The sequence below is a fragment of the Equus asinus genome, chromosome 26, assembly GCF_041296235.1.
Source record: "Equus asinus isolate D_3611 breed Donkey chromosome 26, EquAss-T2T_v2, whole genome shotgun sequence".
Taxonomy (NCBI): domain Eukaryota; kingdom Metazoa; phylum Chordata; class Mammalia; order Perissodactyla; family Equidae; genus Equus; species Equus asinus.
In genome coordinates, this window is record NC_091815.1 from 16103077 (window position 1) to 16124319 (window position 21243).

General features: G+C 52.2%; 1 protein-coding gene across 8 annotated transcripts in view; it reads left to right on the top strand.

The window, feature by feature from the left end:
- Positions 1 to 6451: 6451 nt before the first annotated feature.
- Positions 6452 to 21243, top strand: part of ZNF536 (zinc finger protein 536) — a 420556-nt gene continuing 405764 nt past the window's right edge. For 3 of the 8 annotated variants that reach the window (XR_011498460.1, XM_044759704.2, XM_044759707.2), the window contains exon 1: positions 7177 to 7814. The gene's annotated coding sequence lies outside the window, so the exon portion shown is untranslated. Of the gene's footprint in view, positions 7058 to 7176; positions 7815 to 10317; positions 10714 to 21243 lie in introns of those variants that run through there. The other 5 variants (XR_011498461.1, XR_011498464.1, XR_011498462.1 and 2 more) reach the window with 3 other exon arrangements.

Consider the following 21243-nt stretch of genomic DNA (forward strand, 5'->3'; position numbering starts at 1 on the left):
GTTCCAAAGGAAGAGATGTTTAAAGAAATTATGTTGTAGCCATTTGATGGAACATTATGTAGCGATGAAATCATGTTTTCAAAGAAGATTTAATGACGTTGGGAAATACCTTGTGCTACAAGGTTAGAGAATAAAAGCAGGGCACAAAATTGTTTATACAGAATGATTCAAAGTTTGTAAAAAAAAAATAGATATGCACAGAAAAATGCTTAGAAGGAAAAACACAAAGGGCTAACCGGGTGAGACGAAGGGAGATACAATTGTCTTCCTTGTACATTTCTGTTTTCTAATCATTCTGCAGTGTGCATTAGGGTTACTTTCTATCAGAAAAACTAACCATTAATTCTGAAAGTTGCTACTAATTTCTAGTGGTGGCAACACAAGTAATGCTGTTCATGTATTCATTCACTCATTCGTTCATTCATTCAGTCAATAAAGGTTGAAACAGCCCTGACACACAGTATGAATTATTTAAGTGTCAGCACTAATTTCTCGAGCCCTTCCGTCAGCATGCCCTGATGCCCTGGGCTGTGCCAGGGGCTGGGCTGGGCGGCAGGCAGGCTTGAGTCTGCCCTCCTCCACATCCCAGCCTTGGGAAGGGAGGGGTCTCTCACAAGCAAACCCTCAGATGGCCCCCAGAGTGGGCAACTGTAGCCTTGGGTGGTCCACCAATTGGGACCCCCAGAGCTGGAGGAGGTCTGGACAAGTTGAGGTGGACATAACTGTCTCAAACGCTCACCTGAAGGAACAAATATGTCCTCAGTCACCAGCGTGTTTTGTACTTGCCTTCCCACACCCTTAGGTGCCAGTCCCCCATCTCCACTCTGCCAGCCAACCTTCCCACACGCAGGCTGCAGAGCACCCTCGAGGATTCTGGAGCCCTCCTGGGATTCAATAGCGCTCAGGAACCCTGGGTGCAAGTGCAGACATGGGCTGTCAGAGACTCTTCAGGCCTCGAGCACCCCCTTCCGAGCTGCTCCTCCTCTCTCCCCGCACCATACCATCGGATTCGACTTCATTGCCCTCTTGGAACCTGGCACCATCAACATACATTTGACCCTCAGCACATTCCCCTCCCCTGTCTTCTCTTTCTGATTCCTCAAGATCCACGAGACTCTACTCAGCCCTTTGGAGGAATCAAGATTTACAGAAAGTCTCCACAGTGATGGTAATTCCCAGGCCCACCTCCAGCCCTGCCGGCTGCTGGCCCCCCTGAGCCCCGCGGTCTGTGTCAGGGGCAGGCCCAGGAGCCTCACGCAGGCCTCTGAGTGTTGGCCAGAGGCAAGGAGCTAATTTTTTGCCTTGACTCCGTCATTCTCATTTGTGTCCCAGTTGCTTCCTTTGCAGATGTGCTAAACCTCAGTATTTACCCAGGTGAACCGTGGGGATCATTCTTGATAATTCTATCTGACCTATATGGACAAGGTCACACGTATGAGGAAAACGCTAGCTATAACATTTTCTGAAAAACTATATCTTTTCAATATCTGGTCCCTTTTGTTTCTAGTGGCAAACAAAATTTGCGCTTCTTCCCAAGGGAAAATCAGAGCTGGAAATTGGAACTTTGACCAACGGGGCCAGGTCATAGCTGCATGCCGCACAGTGGACACATTTACACTGTGGGAGGGGAGTAGTAAATTCATCCACATCTTAAGGAAACTAGCTCTTGAATCCCCACCAGTAGTTGTATTTCATAACTCAATACTTTGTGTTTTAATTTGTAGTCTCAAAAGCCCCCCAAATTTAGAGATTATGGGCTATTTAATCGACTCCTCCTGTGCAGGCAACGACAGGCCACATTCTGGCCAGAAAGTCTACTAGCTTTATGGCTCCCTGCTCCCCCAAACTTAACTCAAATCTGCAGATAACTGTAGGGCCCAAAGCCCATGGCCCCAGTATCTACCCAGGAAGTTCCAGCCCCTCAGTCTTGCACAGGAGCACGAATGCAGAGCTGTAATTTTATCCAACAGTGCCCAGCCAATTTTCTTGGCCTTTAACTTACATGAAGACACCACGAAGACATCCAGGTTGGTCCTCCTTTAAAATATATATCTGAGGTAGGAAAATTATAATTATAAATAAATCATCACTAATTTGTTATTTCAGAACATGACCATTTACTTTATAAAAGACGTCTGTTGAGATGCCTTAAATAACCAGCTCTCCCAGAGCAGTAAATGAGCTTCAATTTACTAAACCTCAGTTTAAAAACATCTTTTCTGGAACAGAGCTATTACGCAGAGCAAGGCACACCGGTAGCTTTAGGAGAATTCTGGCAAGTTCTCTGGCTGCCCTTTGCTGGGAAGAGCATCAGGGTCCCTGCTTTTGTTTTTCGTCCCTTGCCCCAGCCTCGTTTTTGAGCTCTCTGGTCCCCGCTCCAGGCGTTTCTCATTTCCTGTCAGGTGGTAAGTGTCTCAGGCCTCATCTGTGGCAAGCGACAGAAACCCAAAGCAAACTGAATTAAGTTACCAAAGGAAAGTTATCAGCTCTCAAAATGGACAGATGTAGGGGCGGGCTTGGCTTCAGGTGTGGCTGGATTTAGGACTTAAACAATGCAAGCAGGACCATTTTCCCCTGTGTGCTGTGCTACCTGCTGTGTTGGCACCATTCTCAGGCTTCTTGGGGGCCTCCTCAAGCTCCCTGCTCTCCTCTCTTGGTGTGTGATGGAGACCTCCCCACTGGTGCTTACATTAAAAAAACAAAAAACAAAAAACCAAGCTTCACTCTGATTGGACCAGCTTAGGGCACATGCCTATTCCTGAACCAATCACAGTGTCCAGAGAGATAAGATGCACTGATTGGCTTGTTCCGGAGGCAGGAGCTCCACCCAGATGCTCTGAGAGTTGCAAAGGAAGGCAGGGGCTGCTGTTGGGACAGAGAGATGTTACCCTGCTGACTTCTTCCCTCTGTTGGAAAAGCCAGAAGAGATGCATGACATTTTGGGGAACTTGTGGAAGACTCTGGGTCTTTAAAGGGTGTGCTTGAAAGGGGATGCTGGAAGAGGTAACGATTGGCCTGACTGGCCTTTGCCCAGAGGTTCCATGGCTAGGGACAAATGGTTCATGGCAGAATAGCCATGTAGGTCAGATTCTTCCCAATTTCTTCTTATTTAGGATCACCTCTCCCAGCTCTAAGGGAACCCTCTGGACTCTGCTCTCGGGGTGTCTTCGAAGGCCCATTCTTCCTGAGATGTCCATGGCTGAGAAGGCTGCTCCGGGCCCTCTGTGGAGAGAGACGCTACCCTCAGCAGCAGGGAAAACCCTTTGTCCAGGAGAAGGCAAGCTCATTCTTGAGGGCCAGGCAGGCTTCCCCTGAGTAAAGGAGAGCATGCAGGCAGAGGTGATGGCCTTCTGGGCCACCTGAAACTGAGAAGCAGGGAAGCTCCATGAGAATCCAGATGAGACCCTGGAGGCATCCAGACCAACTCCCCACCAAATGCATAGGTCTCTACAGATCCCAGCCTCTTTCTTCTGCTTGAAGGAGGTGGACCTGAAGGAGGATACCTGGATTTCCAGGTTCTCCTGGAACCACTGCCTCTCTGTGATCATACTTTACAGATCCTTGGAGGTTATCTTTGTACAATGGTGAAACTGAGGTCTGGGGTGGGGGGTACCTGGGCCCTCTGTTCACAATGTCCTGCTTGACCCCTCCTCTCCAGAGCCCAAGCGCCCTCTTTGGATGCTTTCCCTTGTGCTTCGCTCTTTTGGGCACGGGTAACGGCAGTCTCAGTGGCTAGTTTTTAATCTGTTGATCCTATGGGGGAGGCAGAGTTATGAGCAACAGAGGAGAGTGAGGGGAAAAGAAGAGCAATACAGAAACAAAAATAAAACGGGTGCTGTCGTCACAGGAAGTGCAACTCCCAAGTAGTGGTTGGGTAACACTGTATCGATCACTGTCACTTTTGAGGACCTAATGAAAGAGGTCAGAACCAATCTACTGTTGTGAGAAGTACTGCTGTCGCAGGGGGCACCTGGAAAGGCCAGGTGCCGAGCGGCTCCAGCCCGGCGCAGCTCCTCCCGGCCTTGCTTCTGAGCTGCTCCAGGAGTCACCAAAGAACTGATCTTACCACCTCGATTTTCACTCACGCCACCACCCGCCTAACTCACCAGCCCAGGCTGCCAATAACTTTCATCAGTTTCAAGAAATCGAAAGGCTGGCACCACCTTGAGGAAGATACTGCAGGAGTGGAAAGCCCTGGTCAGGATACCCTCATGTGTGTGTGTGTGTGTGTTTGTGGGGTGGCTGTCCATCCAGAGGGCTGTGAGGATTGGTGAGGGCAGGACTCCTGGATGCAGAAATTGGGGGGGGGGGGGGGCGACCGTGGGAGTCTTTGCTTAAAATCCAGCCACAGGGTTCCAGCTCTGGCCAGGCTGGGCAGGGGCAGTGAGAAATACTCCAGAGTTTGAGAAGGAGGGGGAGAGAGAGTCAGTGAGGAGAGGCTGGCGGGTCAGGACCAGAGCCAGGAGAGAAGGATGGGGAGGCCGAGAAATCCCAGACAAAGGAAAAGGGATCGGAGAGCCACAAACTGGAAGTGACCACCAAACACGCGGAGTGGGGAGAATCTACGGGGGGACACGCGATGCTTTAGTGGGACGCCTGCAGGCGTCACGTTTCGGCCTTTGGAGAACGCCAGACCTCTGCTCATTGTCTAAACCTCCCACCCACCTTTGACTCCCACCCCAACAAGCACTGCCCAGGGAGGTCTTCCAGCCGCCCCCAGGCAGCCGGCAGAGTCCTCGGGGAATGTAGAGCGCATGGGCGCCGACAGGGGGCGCCGGCGAACCCCTCGCCCTAACCCTGTGCAGGGCTCACGCTGTGGGGCTCGGCCTCCAGCGGGTGGGTAGTGAGGCCCACTCCGGCTTGCCGGGCTACGGAAAACCTCGGCGGCCTCCGTGCGCATCAGCCGAGGGCCCCTAGGCCGCCTGGATCGCGGCCCTTTGGAGACGCACGGCTTCGGAGGACCGCGGGCGCCTCGGGTCTCCCGGCCTGGAAGGGGCGCCCCGGGCCTGGCCGCCATCATCAAGGCTCACCTCGGCTGGGCACCGCAGAGAGCCCCAGGGCGGTCCCAGGAGCGCAGCCCGGTTCCCTGCCTCCACGGCCCAGGAGGGGCCGGCGGCTCGAGGGTTAAAAGGCGACTGCCACCCCCATTCTCTTGGGGAGAAAGTGCCTTTTCTCCAAGTCCATATGGCCACTTCCTTTCGACCTGCTCGGCCCTGCTCGCTCTTTTGTCCGAGCTGTCACTTATAAAGAATCACTTGACTTACAATAACAGGTTCAAAAGACGACAGAGTATAATCAGTTGATCCACGAAGAATTGAAATAAAGCACACCCCACTGCTCGGGCTATCATTCCCATAGAGATAGTGATATCATTGATGTGATTGCGATGCTAATTTCTACACAAGAAAAAAAATCGTGTATTTTGGAATTTGTTCAAAGAGAATTTCAGACACATCAGATTGGAAAATGCGGACTGAATGCCTAAACTTTTTTGGGTAGGCAGGGGGGATTTTTAAAAAACACCACTGCAGAGGTTTGACTGGACTTTAAGAATCTCAGAGAACTAGCTTGTTGGGGGAAACTGATTCTTTTCCCGCTCCCCAAAGTCCTGGAGAGAAAGGAGAGAGAAGAAAGAGAGAAAAAGAGAGAGCACCCTGGGTTCTCAGGGCAGAGTCCAAGGGTGCGGGTCTCGGTGACCAGGCCAGGTGCCCTCCGACGACGCCCCAGGGAGCGGACCACCGGCATCGGGCGGCAAGATGCCAAGGCCCTCTGCCTGGGGCAGCCGGGTCGAGTCTGTGCCTGAGCCCCCAGCCCCACCCGCTGCCCGGTGGCTCCTCCCAGAGCGAAGTTTTCTGCACCTCGCCCCACTCTTGGATCCGTGGTTTGCTACTGAGTGGCTCCTTCCGCAGGAGGGAGGTGGTGATGGGGCGGCTGGGTCATGCTTCTCTCGATCTTTGCTTTTTATGTGTTGCAGTGCCCTGGTTTAAACCCAGCAGTCATCTTAGGGGAACTCAGTTCGGGCAGGCTGGAACAAGGCTTACCTGAATCAATGTTTTAAGGGTCCCTGTGGCTAGCGTTTTGAATAATCAATCTGTCTCCATCGCTTCTTAATCATGCGCAACACAGGCCTGTCTCTCTCCCTCTTTCTCTCTCCCTCCCTCCCCTCCTCCCTCCCTTCCTCCCTCCTTCTTTATTTGTCAACTCTTTTGGATCCTGTCTTTCTGCTTTTAACATGCCCCAATGTCACATGCGAGTCTTTTCTTTAAAACAAGCTCCTCATTGGTGTATCTGGGTACTTCTTTTATTATTATTACTGAATCTTTTTTCCCCATAATGACACCAGGATCATTATATAATCCCATAACAAAGAGGCTTTTGAGGCACCAGCTTTTGTCAACTCTAGGACAGAGAATCCATAATTGCATTATTCAGGCTTTTCCCCCTTCTTCCCCCGCTTCCTTGCTTCACAGAAACCCAACCTCACGCATCCCTCGCAGCTCCACCTTGTTACCTCGCCTTACATTATTTACCAAAGCTTTTGCCTTGAAGACCAGCATTTGCAAAGTTGCCTTAAAAAAGTTATTTTGTTTGATAATTAAGTCCTGGAGCCCACCGCGTGATGATTATTCTGGACCCATAAGGCAGAGAACCTGCGTGACGTTTTTCTCGAAGTTTAATTACCGTATGCTAATTTCCTTGCCTACTACGTGATTAATTAAAATCATATTTTCATAATCATTTGGCACTAGTATTGTTTTAGAATTATCATGATCTCCTAAATAGTGTCTGTAAATAAAGTCGCCTCTAATGGCAGGCGCGGGAGGCGAGGCTGAGGACCTCTCCGTGTTTGTATCGCGGCGATTGGCAACATAACTGCCTTATTTACATTAAATACGCCACAAGGTTACAGCGCGGATCAACGTCATTTGATCGCTGATGACTCCTTAAACGCCAGGGCTGTGACTGACTCTCCGCGTCCCGCTGTCCACCGAGATTCACCCGGGAGTTTTTTTTTCCCCCCAGAAAAGAAACAGACTTTAAATAGTTTCAGGAGCAGGTAAGAATTACGCTTTTTCCTCTCCCCTTTTTCCGTCTCTCTCTCCTCTCCCTCCGTGGCAATCTCTCTCTCCCTCTCGGCTGGATAAAAAATTCTTTAGTCAAAGGCAGGAATGCAAAGTAGTGACAAGCGAAGGGGCTGATATATGTCTCCGTAACGAGTCTGACAATCAGAATGTAGCTCTTGGAGAATAGATAGATTTTAATAAGTGTGTTTACATGAGCTCAAGGTCAGAAGCAAGCTGCGCTGTGTTAAATGGTTTCTTAGTTGCTAGACAGAGAGAAAAAATGGACGATCACACACCATTCTTTGTAGATTATTATATCAAGGGTTCAGTCTCTGGCTCATCAAAGCTAAATGCCGCAAGACCTATCTAGTTGCTGTGAATTATGCCAGGGCGACAATGGAGAGCGTTTTTAATGGTACAATGCATTTCACCTACCAGATAGGGGGAGGCCGAGCCGGGGATGGGGATGTCTGCTGGGGCTGGGTGATGAGTATCAATGAACGGGGCGATTCTGAAAAGAGGCAGATGAAAATCGAGCCCGCCCTGCCCCGGCTGGGCTGGGAACAGTTCGCAGGGCTCTGCCGAGTGGGCGAGCGAGGCGCGCGAGCAGGGCGCCCGTCCCCCCTCAGCCCCGGAAAATGATCAAGTCAATCATGTGGACATGTTTCATTATTCATTGAACACAATCTTTTACAACGCTCCGTTTACGTGCCCGAGTTTGCTCCCGACGCCCGCGTTTCAATGTTTAAGGTAAGGAAAACAAAGGTGGGGGGGCTGGCGGGGCGCGGCGCGGCGGGGGCGGAAGGGGGGGCGGCGGATGGGGGGTGGCCCCGGCGTCCGGGAGGTGGCAAAGTGAGTTTGGACTCTTGGCGTAGCACCCCCATCCCCTCCCCCTCCCCATCTCGGCGAGGCCTGCCGCCGGGTTCCTTCTCGCCCCACCGCGATTAAAAAATACGGTCTAATTAAATATCCGTGGCTGTGACGTTGGCGAGAGAAGCTGTCAGCGGGCGAAAAAAGAGGAAGAAACCAAGAAAGCGGCGGCGGCCGGGCATCGAATGGCGCTAGAGAAGTTCGGCGGCGAGCGGGACCCGCGCCCGGGAGGCCGCCTCCCCCGCCCGCGGTCCCGGGACCGTTACTTTGAAAAGGAGTCGCCGGCCTCGCGCCGGGCGCGCCGGGGGCACCCAGCGCCCAGCTCCCGGCCCTGCCTGCGCCCCGCACCCGCGCGCGGCCGGCGAGCCGCTCTCGGCCCCGGGAAACTTTCAAAAGGGTCTGGGGGGTGGGGGAAATCGTCTGCAGAGGGGCAGGCTAGGGCCGCGGAAACTTCTGCTCAAGTGACTTTCCCCATTTTCTCCTCTGCCGGAGGCTCGGCGCCCCTCGCTCCCTTTCTCCCTTCGCGCCTCGCTGCGGGATTCCGGCCCCGCCGCCGGGGGGAGAGAGGGTAATTTGTAATCATTTTTTTCTTAATCAAAGTTAGCTGATGCTTACAGTGTGTCAAACTTGCAGGCGCCAAGGGCCGCTGAGACCTGCCATTTTGTGTTTTCATTGGCCTCCAGTGCCCCGGGAGCTGGGCGAGGCCGAAGCCGGGGGCTCTGCTGGGCCGGGGTGCCAGGGTCCGAACCCGCGACCCCGGGAAAGGCCGTGGCGCCTGCAAGCGCAGGCAGTGCCCGCAGCACCTGCCCCAGCTCTGCCCGGGCCCTGGGGCCAAGCTGGGGGCCAAAGATAAAAAGAAAGAAATAAGTAACAGGTTATGGAGGGAACTGAGCCGGCCAGCCCTGGGCTGGAGAAACGAGGCCAATCAGAGTGAGGGAGTGCGGGCGTGGGGACTCTGAAAGGCGGGGGAGCTCGAGGGTTGGGGGCGTCTGGGAAGAGCGCAGTTTGGGGAACGAACCTTCCAGCCCAGATGTATGATCTTTGCTGATAAACCTTTCTGTTTGCTTCACGACATTATTTTTTGAAGATGAAGAATTGAGGAAAACAGTCGTAGGCGGGACTGGGGATATATTTTAGGCAAAAAAAGTGGGGGGGGGGAGCTTTTCTTTGATGATGAGTAGGAAAGTGTCCAGATCTCGACGCGCCCATCTGTTGCAGTTTTGCAAATAATTTAAAATACAGATATCTCTATATAGATGGATGTATGCGCAGGGCAAGGTGGAAACGGAGGCGCCGGGAAGTTAGAAAGAAGAAAGCAAAGGAGATGCGGGGCAGAGAGGGGTCTGTCCCCGCCCCCGCGCCTCTGAACTCCTCTGAGGAAACTCCAGCAGGGCTTTCTTTGGGGACAGGTGGAAAGTTGTCGCCCCCCCTTTCCACTTCGGTATTGTGAGCGTTCCTACTGTCCGCCTCTTGGCGAACGTGCACACAAACCCCGATCATTTGGGGGTGCGGTGGGCACGGCGGGGGCAGCAGCAAGGAGCTGGGGGCCGAGCAGGGGCAGGGCGGGGTCCCAGCCCCGCGCGCCGGGCGCAACAGCCGTGGCTGGGTTTTGTTTGCCGGATATTGTTATGTCTAACGAGTGCCTCACAGGAGACGTGATTTGTCAGCCGCCTTCGTTTTCACTTTAGCAGAAAATACGGCGGCTGCGCAGCGTCCGGGCCTGCGGGGCTCGGGCGCCCGGGGCAGCCGGGGGCGCCGGTGCGCCTGCGGGTGGGAGCGGGCGGCCGGCGGGCACGGGCTGGGGGCCGCGGGCCGGGCGGGGTGAGCGCGCGCGGGGCCGGCCTCGGGCTCCTCCTGCGCCTTCTCCCGGCAGCCGCCGCCGCCGCCGCCGCCGCTGTGCAGTTTAGCAGAAATCCGACAGGGGCCGCGTTTGCTGAGCGCATCCGGCCGCCGGGCAGCCCGAGCGGCCGCTGGGCCAGGCCGGCCGGTGTAGACGCGGGGCGGGGGTCGGGGGAGGGCAGGCGGGGAGCGGCGCGGGATGCGAGCTTGGCCTGACTGCTGGCCACCCCCAATCTCAAGCGTCCCGGGTGGGTTGGGCTGACCCTGGAGCCCTGGCCTTGGAGCCCCCGCCCCCAGCCAGGGCTTAGGTGAACTTGGGGTGGGGTGAGCGTGCGTGCGTGTGTGTGTACGGGGTGGGGGGCAGGCTGGGAACGCACTGTTTTCTTTCCCATTTTGATATTAGCAACTGGATTTTTACTTTAAGACCGGCTTTACTCACTGCTGGGGTTGGGAGGGGGCGATCTTTCCCATCACTCACAGCTTTGTTCATTGTTCACTGAGTGGAAGGCAGGCGACTTAAAGAGATGTAAGAGAGGAAAGGGGTGGGGGGGGGAAGGGAGAGGAAAGAGAGGGGGAGCAAGAAGAGGGAAGGAAGAGAGGCGTGGGGAGAGCGCGCCCGCCCCCGCCCGGGTCGGGTTGGATGGTGAAACCGTAAACCCGCGCACGGAGGGTCGCCGGGAAAGTGGACATTACCGCTTTAATTAACTTCGAGATGCTCCGGCGGCGGGACCTGGCGTAGCGGTGACGCGCCCCCATAAATCTGCCCGGCCCGGGCTGCTCCGAGAACTCGTACAGTAGCGGCGACAGATCCAACGCGCGCCTCCCAGTCCGGAGTCCATTTGCATAATTGGATTTTTTTTCCTCCTTCTTCCTCCCTGAAACTTGTTTGAAAACCCAAGTGAAAACCGCGACGACCTGCACGCTCCAAAGCGAGTGCCAAGTAAGTGCCCTGCCGTGGCCTCGGCGCGCCCCGAGGGGAGCGCTCCAAGCCGGCGAGAGAGGTGCCCGGGAGCCGCGCGCCGCCGGGCGGGCCTCGGCCGAGGGCTGCTCGCTGGCGGGAGGACCGCAGCCGCGGGCTCCCGGCTTCCGGCTGGCAGCTCGCAGAACTTTTTTTCTCTGTCTCCCGACTTTGCGGGCCAGGTGAGGTGTTTGGGCCACGCGTGTACCTGTAGCGAGGCTCGGGAGGCGATCTTTGGGGCGCGGTGGAGTTGAGCATCTCGGTCCGGGCGGTCGTTGGTCCCCGCCGCCGTGGAGAGCAGAGCTGCGAGCGAGCGAGCGAGCGGGCCGGCTGCTGGTCGCGCCGCGCCGCGGATGCAGCTCCTCGCCAAATGCCTCCCCCATTATTCTAAGGTTTGTGTCTCTGGCTGTGTGTGTCTGTGTGTATGTGTGTGTATGTGTGTGTGTGTGTGTGTGTGTGTGTGAGATCGGCCCTGCTTTAAAAAGAAAGAAAAGCAACCCAAACAAGAGCAAGAAGGGCTTCTCGCCTGGCTTGCCCCCGTTTCTCCAGCGTCATTTATTTCTGCTGCTCGAAGGAGAGCGCCGAGCTTCTCTGCTGAAGACGGAGAGATTGACAGTTCTGTTGGGAATGCCATCAATTCGATGGCCAAACGTGGCTGCGTTCATAAAATACCAACCCTTGTCTGTTGAGGAAAGTGGTTTTATAGTATCTCAAATTTTATTAAAAATACGTAATATGTTGTTATTATTTACAGTGTTCAGAACCTGGGGGGGGAAGTCGATTTGCTTGGGAGGAAACTAACCCTAGTTCCCGTTTGCCTGGGAACTTGCTGGGGGCTGGGCCCACCATCCTGCCTGGAAGGGGCTTTGGACTGGCTTTTGGCCTGGGGAGGCACAGGGGGGCGGCCGGCAGCCCTCGGGCCTCTGCTTAGGGAGAGCCTGGGGCTTCTGGCTGAAGGCTTTAGTTATGATGTCATTCTGATAGCGGAGTGCAAATGCCTCCTGATTCCACCATTAACCGCCTGGCTGGTTTGCTTGGTAATGATAGCACTGACGTCCAGGCTTCGACAAATGCGGGCGCATAGCCCCAGAAATTAACTTTTCCGACCGGTGAGGAGGGAGCAAGCTGCTCACCACTGGGCCCTGCCTTTGAACTTTGTTGTATCTCAGTCCAGACGCTGGTGTGGGTGGCAGGCCCCTGGACTGAGGGACCCCTGCTTTCCCCAAGTTTGGAAAACTTTTAGAAGGCTTCGGTTTCCAGAATACCCTCAAGCGGGTAACACTTGAACCCAGTTGTGACCGGGCAGAGGCGTTTAGATCTGAAGGGTGATAGCTGGGACTCGGGGTCTCTCTGGGGCCCTGCATGGGAGAAGGGATTGTGACATCTGCTTCCTACCGTCAGTCCCTTAACTGTGACATTATGATAATATCACTGCAAGTAAACTGGATTTAGTGTGGATTTTTAAATGGTGTACAATGATTTAAGATTTCTTTTGATTTACTGTTCAAATGAAATTTGCATAAATGTGATGAAAATGAACTTAACATCTGGGCATATGAAAAAAGGTTAGTACCTCATATGTCATCTGCAGAGAAAGTCGCTAAAATGCTTTCACCCTAAACTGGGTTCGGGGAAACAGTTCCTGGAGACATAAATGGTAATTATGGCAAACCTGGAGAAAGTGCTTTCAGTACATTTGCATTCTCTTGGACCACTGCTCTGAAAACCCATCTCCTTCTGTGCCTGGAGTGCTTAACTTCTGAGCAGGCCTGAGATCCTCACAACTCAGCAAGTTAACTGCTGTCTGGGGCTGTCTTCACGGAAGACTTAGGCTGGCGGGGAGCGGCAGTCACCCTGCTCTGGTCCCAGCCAGAGGCCAGTAACCCCCGACATCGGAGAGGACAGAGAGGGGGCCAGCATGTGCTGCCCTACTAACTGCTGGTGCCCATTGGGTGCTGAAGGCAGTGCTGAGATGCGAAATCCTTACCAGTTGAGCCCCAAAAAGCTGACCGATTAGGTTGTCTACTCTGCCTTAGGTAACCAAAGAAATTTCCATCAGCTCAGACCCATAAAATCCACGAGCCCATTCAAATGAACTCTGAACTCCATCTTACTTTTTGAGCAAGACAAGCTTATCTCTGGCAGAGGAAATCAAACAGCCTTCCCCAAACGTGGTCGCCTTTTGCTCAAAAGTTGGCTATGAATGGCACAGGTGTTTTTAAAGTGCCTTGAATGGAGGGGAAAAAAAAGACAGCAATGATGCTCATGAGAATATAGATGAACTTATTTATTTTTTTAAGAAGAGGATCATAAAAGAAGAAAGCAAATAGATTTATTTTTCCAGTTTGAATGGGGACAATTATAGCTTTTAACATCTTTGGATTTAGTGTTTTTAATAAGCCTTTTAAGTAAGCTGAAATATCAGCTTGCATTTTGTTCTCAGCATTATTTAAAGTGAGACTTGACGCAAGTTTAAAAACAGAAGTTGTCTTTCTGCAGGTCAGCTTCTGTCCCTGCTGAGGACAGATGTCCCCCACGACACTTCTGCTAGGACCTGGAGCAGGTGAATGCTCACCCCTGCCTCATCCTGTCTCCAGGTGAGAACTTAGATTTGGGCTAGAAGGACATTGTGGTCAGGTGGCCCGATGCCACTCCCAGGCTGTGAAGGCTGGACTTTGGAGTTTGAAAGCAAGGTACAAGTTCACTGACGTTGTAGAGACCCTTCTCTGCCAGGAGGGGCTTGTGAGCCCAGGGGCTTTCTCTGTGAAGCCGCACCTGCCCTCCACGCCGGCGTGCCCCTCCAGGACATGTCCTGCAGGACAGCAGAGGGACTGGAGGGAAGGGAGCCGTCCAGGGCAAGGGGGCGGCTCACCCGGCTGCTGGGGCTTACTGTGTGTTGTACCTGGTTGTCAGGAGTTGTCGGGAGAGAGGCCTTTTGTCAAAGAAAGGGATTGGTTGCTCAGGTCAAGACTGCCCGGGCCACCCTTGGTGGCACTGAGTGCCCTTAGGAGGGTGAGCAGCTGAGCTAAGCTAGGGAGTCATACGCACAGTCAAGCTGAGCTTAGCCAGGGAGCGGCCCCCCTGGGGTCTTGGTTGTGGTGATGCTGGTGTGTGTGTACACCACATGCCTGTGTGTGTGTGTGTGTGTGTGTGTGTGTGTGTGTGGAGGGGTCAGGGCTAAAATTGCTGAAGGGATCAGGAAGTGGAGGGGAGCACCTGTATTCAGAATACCGACCCTGGGGAATGTGGGCCACCTTTCCTACATCATCTTTTTTTCTTTTTTCCCCCAAACGAAGTTAGACATGGATAGAAGCCACCTTAGGAAGGCGAACCACTCCTCGCGCCCCCTGGCCTGGGCGCGGGCAGTGCCCGGGGTGGGAGTGGTTCATGCCATCAGCAGGTGTCTGTTGACTGTCTGCTGTGGGCTTCTCTGTGCAGAGATCAGGGCTGGTTTTCACTGGCTCCATTGGCTGCTTGAGGACCCACCCCATCCCCAACTGTCACTTTACAAATCATTGTAGGTCTTTGGTCTGTCTCTTGCATTGGAGTTATTGCTGCTACACAGGGCGGTGAGCACTTGGCTTTTCACAGCCTCTGAGCCTGCTGGAGTTCAGGTTTATCTGCCCTAAGAGACAAGACTCAGGGTGAGACCTTTGGTAGAATTTGCCAGACTAACCTGAGCATCGTTTCTCTACACCAGGGTTTCTCAACAGTGACCCTGTGGACATTACCCACTTGTTGTAGAGTCGGGCCTGCGCATTGTAGGGTATGTAGCAGCATCCTTGACCCCTTCTCACTAGATGCCAGCAGCACCCCCCAGTTGTGACAATCCCATATGTCTCCAGACATTGCCATACGTCCTCTGCAGAGTTCAGGCTCATTTCCCACACCTTCCATGTGCAGGCCTTGTCCTGGGTGTCTTGAGGGGCACAGGGAGGTCAGACCCTCAGGGAGTGCACAGGCTGTGGGGAGACAGCCGTGTCCCAGTGCCCTGCGACAGCAGAAGGTTGGGCCCTGCACCAAATGGGAGCAAACCTCTGGGTTCTGAGAGGAGGGGGAATTCCACAGACTGCTTGTCTATCAGTTGTACCCTGAAAATGGTCCTGTGGGTGGGAGCTGTGTTTCTGGGCCCCCTGGCTGTGACACACAAACCCAGAAGTGGAAAGCAGCCATCCTCAGCCTCTGAGTTGAGGCTGGGCTTCCTGCCGGCGGGGTGATGATCGCAGTTTATTTTTGAGCACTTACTCTGTAGCAGACATGGATTCTAGGCACTTTACTTGTTTAATCCTTACAACCTCTCTATGAGGGCAGGTACTCTATTGATCTCAAATTTCAGGAAGGGAATTCCAGGCACTGAGAGGACTGGGTGGTGGGTCCAGAATTAGAACCTTATCCAGTCTGCCTCTGGAGTCCACGCTCATCACCCTGCTACTGCAGAGCATCTCTCCTGACCCATGTCCCGCTGCCCGTCCTGGAGATGCACTTACCCTGGCATTTCATCACTGCCCCGAGAAGCTTGACCACAGCCTCTGCCGCCAGGTGGAGAGGGTCCTAGGCAGCCAAAGCCAGCTCTCTTTGAGGGATGGGCCTCTGCGTGGGTGGTGGCAGGAGGGTCATGCAGCTGTGTTGAAGGCACGGAGAGAGGCAGAAGGAAAATCAGTTTGTGGGGTTTCCCCCTCCTCTACCTGCCTATTCTTCCTCTGTGACTTTACAGTGAGAAAATCATGCCGTTTTGACGCAGGAAAAATAATCACCGTAGCCTTGAGCTGCCATTAACCTGGACGTTTTTCTCTCAGGGCATTACAGCTTTGAACCCCTGAGCTGTGTTTAGGGGTCTTTGATTACCAAGGTAGGCTTGCCTCTTGCCTCCCCCTCTCCCTGCTGGCTCTTCAGCCCGCAGGCTCGTCTGCCAGCTCGTCATGGCTTCGTTCCACACCTCACCCTTTTCATCCATTTGGGACCATCAGCCCCCTTCAGGATTTTTTAGCCTTTGTTGTTTTGTTACCAAATTATACGTGCACACATACACATCCATAGGATGAAGCAGCTCTGTTTAGCTTGTAAAAGCCAGCCCGTAGAGCTCCTGAAGTTGAGATTAATCGCAAAAATGCCTGTTCAACCTTAATTATGAGGATGTTCTCACGTCTGAGGGTCCCATGGGTTTGGATGGGATTTTGGTCCATGGAGGGGCCTAGATCACAGGGTGCTCAGAGGTTTGCAGTGATTCGGTGAACATTTATGCCTGTAGTGTCAGAGCACCTGAGGAGAGAGGGTCTGGGGCACCTCTCTGTGGGTGCCCAGAGGTGGCCAGAACATTCACACCTGCAGTGGCTCCTGTTGGGGGCTGGCCTCATGCCAGGCATGCATTCTGCACCTTGGAGATATTGTCTTATTTCGTCCTTTTAACCACCCAGTGAAGGGCATCCCTCAGCGAGTTTCCCCAGTGGGCAGACTGAGGGGCGAGACAACTTGTTGCAGCCGCTCAGCTCCAGCAGGGCCGAGGCCGGGTTGCAGCCAGTGCCTGTGCCTGGGAGCTCAGTTAACCTGGCCTGCACTCCCTCCTTCCACACAGGACTCGGAGAGGACTCGGACGGAATCCTCCTTCCCAGTCACAGCAACTCACCTGTACGTGAAAGTTACATATGTAAGCCGGAACTTGCTGCCTGGAGAACACACGCATTGTTGTAAATTTGTTTTCAAGAGGGAGAAAATATTTGGAAACTGTATCAGCTCAACTGTATCAACTATAGAAAACCAACAGATCACAGACCGCATAGATATTATGTCTGAAATTTAATCTCTTTGAATAGTTTGATTATTTAATTTTATCTTTCGGAATATCTAGACACATTTATTCCTTATTGGCGAGAGAAAAAAGTGGCATAAATATTTTTTTTGTTCTTTTAAAAAATTTTGATTCTCTATTAAAATCTATTAAAGTCAAGTCGGGGAAAGCCTTCCAAATTATTACAGAAAGGCTGTCATTACTATGAAGCCTATTGAAGGGGGTGGGAAATCTTATTGAAATTACAGCTAAAGTGCTTTAATTATTTTGCTTCCTTGGTTAGGGCTCCCAGTTTGGGGGTTGTAATCTGTTGATGCCAAGTGGCTATTTCAGCAGCCTTAAATCTGCTCCGAGCAGGGAGCATCTCACTGATGAAACATGGCTGGATCTGCTAATTAAACTCAGTGCAGGATTCCTGCAGCATCTGAGAAACTTTATTCACAACTGTTTCCACCCAAAAGAGGGTCAGCGCTGGTGGGTGGCAATCCTGCTCCAATAGCCTAAGAAGAGTTCAAAAGGTGGAAAAGTGTGGTGTGGGAACGTGGGGAGGGAGCAAAGCGGCCACATGCCGACATGAAAGGATTTAATCTGTGCAGCCCAAACCTCCTCTGTGGTGGAGGGCTGCCTCTGGGCTGGTCCGCAATGCCACTGGCTCTCCCTGAGTCCTGCCGGCCACTCTGGACCTGTAGCTCTGAGCCCTCAGAAGCCACAGCCCTGCCTGGAGCTCATACGGACTTTGGACACACCAGTCCTTAAGCAAAAAGCCAGGCAGTCCGTCTGCAGTTCTTCCCTGAGATCATTGATTTGACAACTTAATATCTATTTTCTGGGGTTTTTTGTTTTGTTTTGTTTCCGTCCCCCCCCCCCCACCCCCCCCACCGCTTTCCTCCTTTTTAGCTGTTTTCCCCTTTGTGTGTACACATGCATTCTGAAAGTATGTTGAAAAAGGTTTTGTTAAAGTTTGGTGGTGGAGGGGGCATCGGAATGTTAGTTCCATTTAAAATCCTCATCTAGTATATTTTGGCGGCAGAAGCAATACAGACAAGATGACATGAACATTTGCATCATCTAAAAATGTATTGATTAAGGCTGCAGGGTAGCAGTTTTCCCTTTAGTAGCTGCTGCCACCCCAAGGAAGATACAGTGGCTTTCTTAGTGCATGACAAATGATGGTCTCATCCAGGGTCTGGCCATCGGATTGGCATTTCTCAGGACGGTGCTCCTGTGATGTGAGGAGTGGTGATAGGAGCTGTCTTTTGGGGGATGTGCATGCCGTGCCCGTTGGCATGTTTGTTCTTTAGTGATGGCTGTCTGGTGAGGTCAAGTAGTACATTCCAGATATTAGAGTATGTACCATTTTCAAAACTCTCCCAGAATTGGCTGCATTTTGACATACTGCCCTTTTATCTCCCCGGTACCAGCAACTTGATCCTCACATTTTCCCTCCTGTCTCAGAAGGTTGACAGGAGCTTGATGTGTGTGAGATGTGTTTTTCGGGCCCCGCTTGCTCTGCCTGAATTAGGAGCCTGGCTGCTCAGGTGAAAAATACCAGGCCCCTCTGTGGATCTTGGGGACGACGGGGTTCTGCTCTGAGGAAAACTTTTCTCCCTTTGCACGATAATATTCTGCAGATAAAAATCATGTAGTTTTTGTGTGTGAGATCTCTAAACACCACCTTCAATAAAATAATTTGTTCATTGATCTGAAGAATGAGTGGTTTCCAGCTGCTTCATTCCTCGGGACAGACTTTCGAGTTGAAATCTGTGTCTTTGACTCACTTCTGGTAGAGCTTGGCCTCCTTCGGAGGTCATTGTGAAGGGCCGGGGCAGCCTGGGGAAGCTGCGGATGGAGCACTTATGTCTCTGGGAGTCAGAAGACTGAGCACATTCCAGCGCAAACTCCTGATACGGTAATTCGTGCTTAAATATGCACATATTTGTGCTTGCCCATCTCCGTCTTGAAGGCAGGCAAATTGAATAGTTGCTGGACGGGGGGCTTCAGGGGACCCTCCTTTAATAACCTCTATCGTTAGCCAACTGTTAACCCTTGGATTGACAGCAGGAAACTTCGTGCAGTTTCCCACTTACTGTTTCATTGCTCTGGAAAGAGGAGAGTCTAAAGGTGGAATTCTTTGTGCGTTTCATTTGCTAATTAAATTTTTTGCAGGGGTTACATAGTACTTGCATTGCTTGATATATCAATATCTATAAGTTAGTTTTTTGCACAATTTAATTTTTAGGGATGTTCCCGCCCTCATTCCATGATTACGGTGGTTATTTCATTGAGCTGTAAACATCAGGTTTGTAAATGAGGAAGCCTCTTTTCGGTTTTGTTTTTAAGCAGTGTAACACACAGTGATAAAGAGCTCAGGACCGGTCAAAGGGGCCCCGGCTCGGTACCCAGCTCCACCACTTACAGGGGGTTTGTGAGCAGGTATTTCTGTCTTTCAGCCTCGGTTTTCTCATCAGTAGACCTGGAATAATTCTTCCTCCCTCATTGAGTCATCAGGATTAAAAGAGAAAATGATTAATTAAGGAGTCCAGAGACTAGCTGTTCAATGAATGGCCAGCTGCTATTGTTACTTGTTTTATACATTTTGTTAAATATTCTAGAAGTGGAAACCTCACCAAAAACTACAGGCATCAGTCACTTGCAGAGCCTAGTAGAGAAGTGTCATTCCTCTTTTGTTTCCCAGGCTGGTCTTTGGAGTTATTTACCTGGGGATCAATAAGTATCAGCTGATTGATTTCCTATATGTTTCAGAAGCTGCATTTTTAGGGTCAGCTGAGTTCATGGAGGGGTACAGAGTTGGGCTGGGATTTAAGTCTTCACTAAACAAACATTCTCACTCCAATCCGTCAAGTGCTAACACCACGTTTCCAGGACACACACACACACACACACACACACACACACACTGTATATCAGAGACTCCCCTAATTTGCATACTGGCATATACTCCTATGCTGATTTCAAGAGAGCCTAATGCTTGAGCGTGAAGTATAAAATTAATGAGTTGAACTTGCGGCCGTTGCATTCAAGATGAGTCACCCAAGAGAGAGGTGAGGAGTGGAACATAACTCTTGTACTTTTTCCCACAGGGGGCAAGGGGAATTCTGGGGTGACTTTCCCTCACTGCAGGGGATCCCAAGTCTCTGGCAAAGGGAAAATGCCTGCCCTCCTTGGAAAGTAGGGAGTACCTCAGAGATGCTCTATGAAGACAAGACCCAGGAAGCTGGGGAAACTTGAAACCAGGGTTGGATCCTGGAAATAAACCTCTAGCATTTATTGAGTGCTTATTACATAGGTGGCCTTGGGCTTTAAAATGCAGGATGTCATTTAATTTAATTCATAGAACACCTCTGCCCTTTGATGGGGAGGCTCATCCGTGTGGGGTGACTTGCCCCAAGTCCCGCAGCTGGTGGGTGGCAGTGCTGGACTCTCTCTGAATGGAATGTGTGCCTGTGATGTGGGCTGCACGTGCCCTTTGGACTGGGGCTCTTGGCACCTGGCCTGGACCTTCTCTGGAAAAGGGGTTTTCTAGAGCAGGCACAGCAGTTGGAGAATTGAGGGTCAGGAGACAGACATCCTTGACCCTCCTGAACCATTTGTCTTCTTAAGGTGGAGGAGTGGGCAGTGAGAATGGAGCCCTGGGGGAGCTGGCTGCCCATCACATGCTTCTCTTTGTGTCGCTCTTGGCAGTGTCGCCGTGCTCTGCAGTTCATTCTCTCTGATTTGTTGATCCTGCAGACAGTCACTGTGGGCATAGCCGTGGACCGGACATGAATGGTTCCTGCAGCTCTAGAGAAAGTCCCAAGAGAGAGACGCAATGCTTATCATTTTCAACTGTGGCCGTGAAGACTAGTAAGGAAGAGAGCAGAGGGCTGTGGGGACACCTCCTCTTCAACCAGCTGGTCAGGGGTGTTCTTGGAGGACTAAGGGTGAGAAGGAGCCGGCAAAGCAAAGGGAAGGGAAAACTTCCAGGGAGAGGGAACAGCATGTGCAAAGGCCCTGAGGTTGGAAAAGTCTTGATAGTTGAGGAGAAGAAAGACTGCCAGGATGGCTGGTGCTGGGTGTGCACTGCTCCCCAAAGAATGGTGCAACCTCCTTTCTTTGTATGAGGAAGGAGAATCTTCTCATTGGGCTGCTCCCTCGGTCTGCTGTGAGCACAGCCTGTTGAGAGGCGCTTCCTGCTAGAGTGTCCCCTGGCTGCCGTGGCCTTCGCTGCAAAGAGAAGTCAATATCTTCCTTCTAAGCGGTCCTTCCCTCCTGCCCTCCATCCATCCTTCTGCCTATACAATCATTCATTCATTCTCCAGACATCTACTGAACATCTGCTCTGTGCCAGGCTCCTAAGGAAGGTAGAAAATAAAGTTAGGTGCAAAGACAGAAAATTGTAAAGCTCTTACATTCTAGTTTCTGTTGAGATTCCCAAGTGGTTCTGCGATGGCTGGCTCCCCGCAGCTGCCTGTGCCCCACCCCGAGTCTGGGGGTGTCGCCTGACTACACGGTTCTGTTGTACTTAGTTTGTTGTACTTGTTTTTACCTCGTGCAGTCTCAGAGGAGAGAAGGTAAATCTTCAGTTTTGTGTCGGCATCTCAAAGCTCGCCTTTCTCGCCTGTGCGTGGCCGCAGTAGTTTCACGTATTTCCTCCATCCTTTCTCGTCCTGTTGTTGCTGAGCATGGCGCCTGTGTCAGGCAGTGTGCAGGGTGCTGGGGGGATGGGA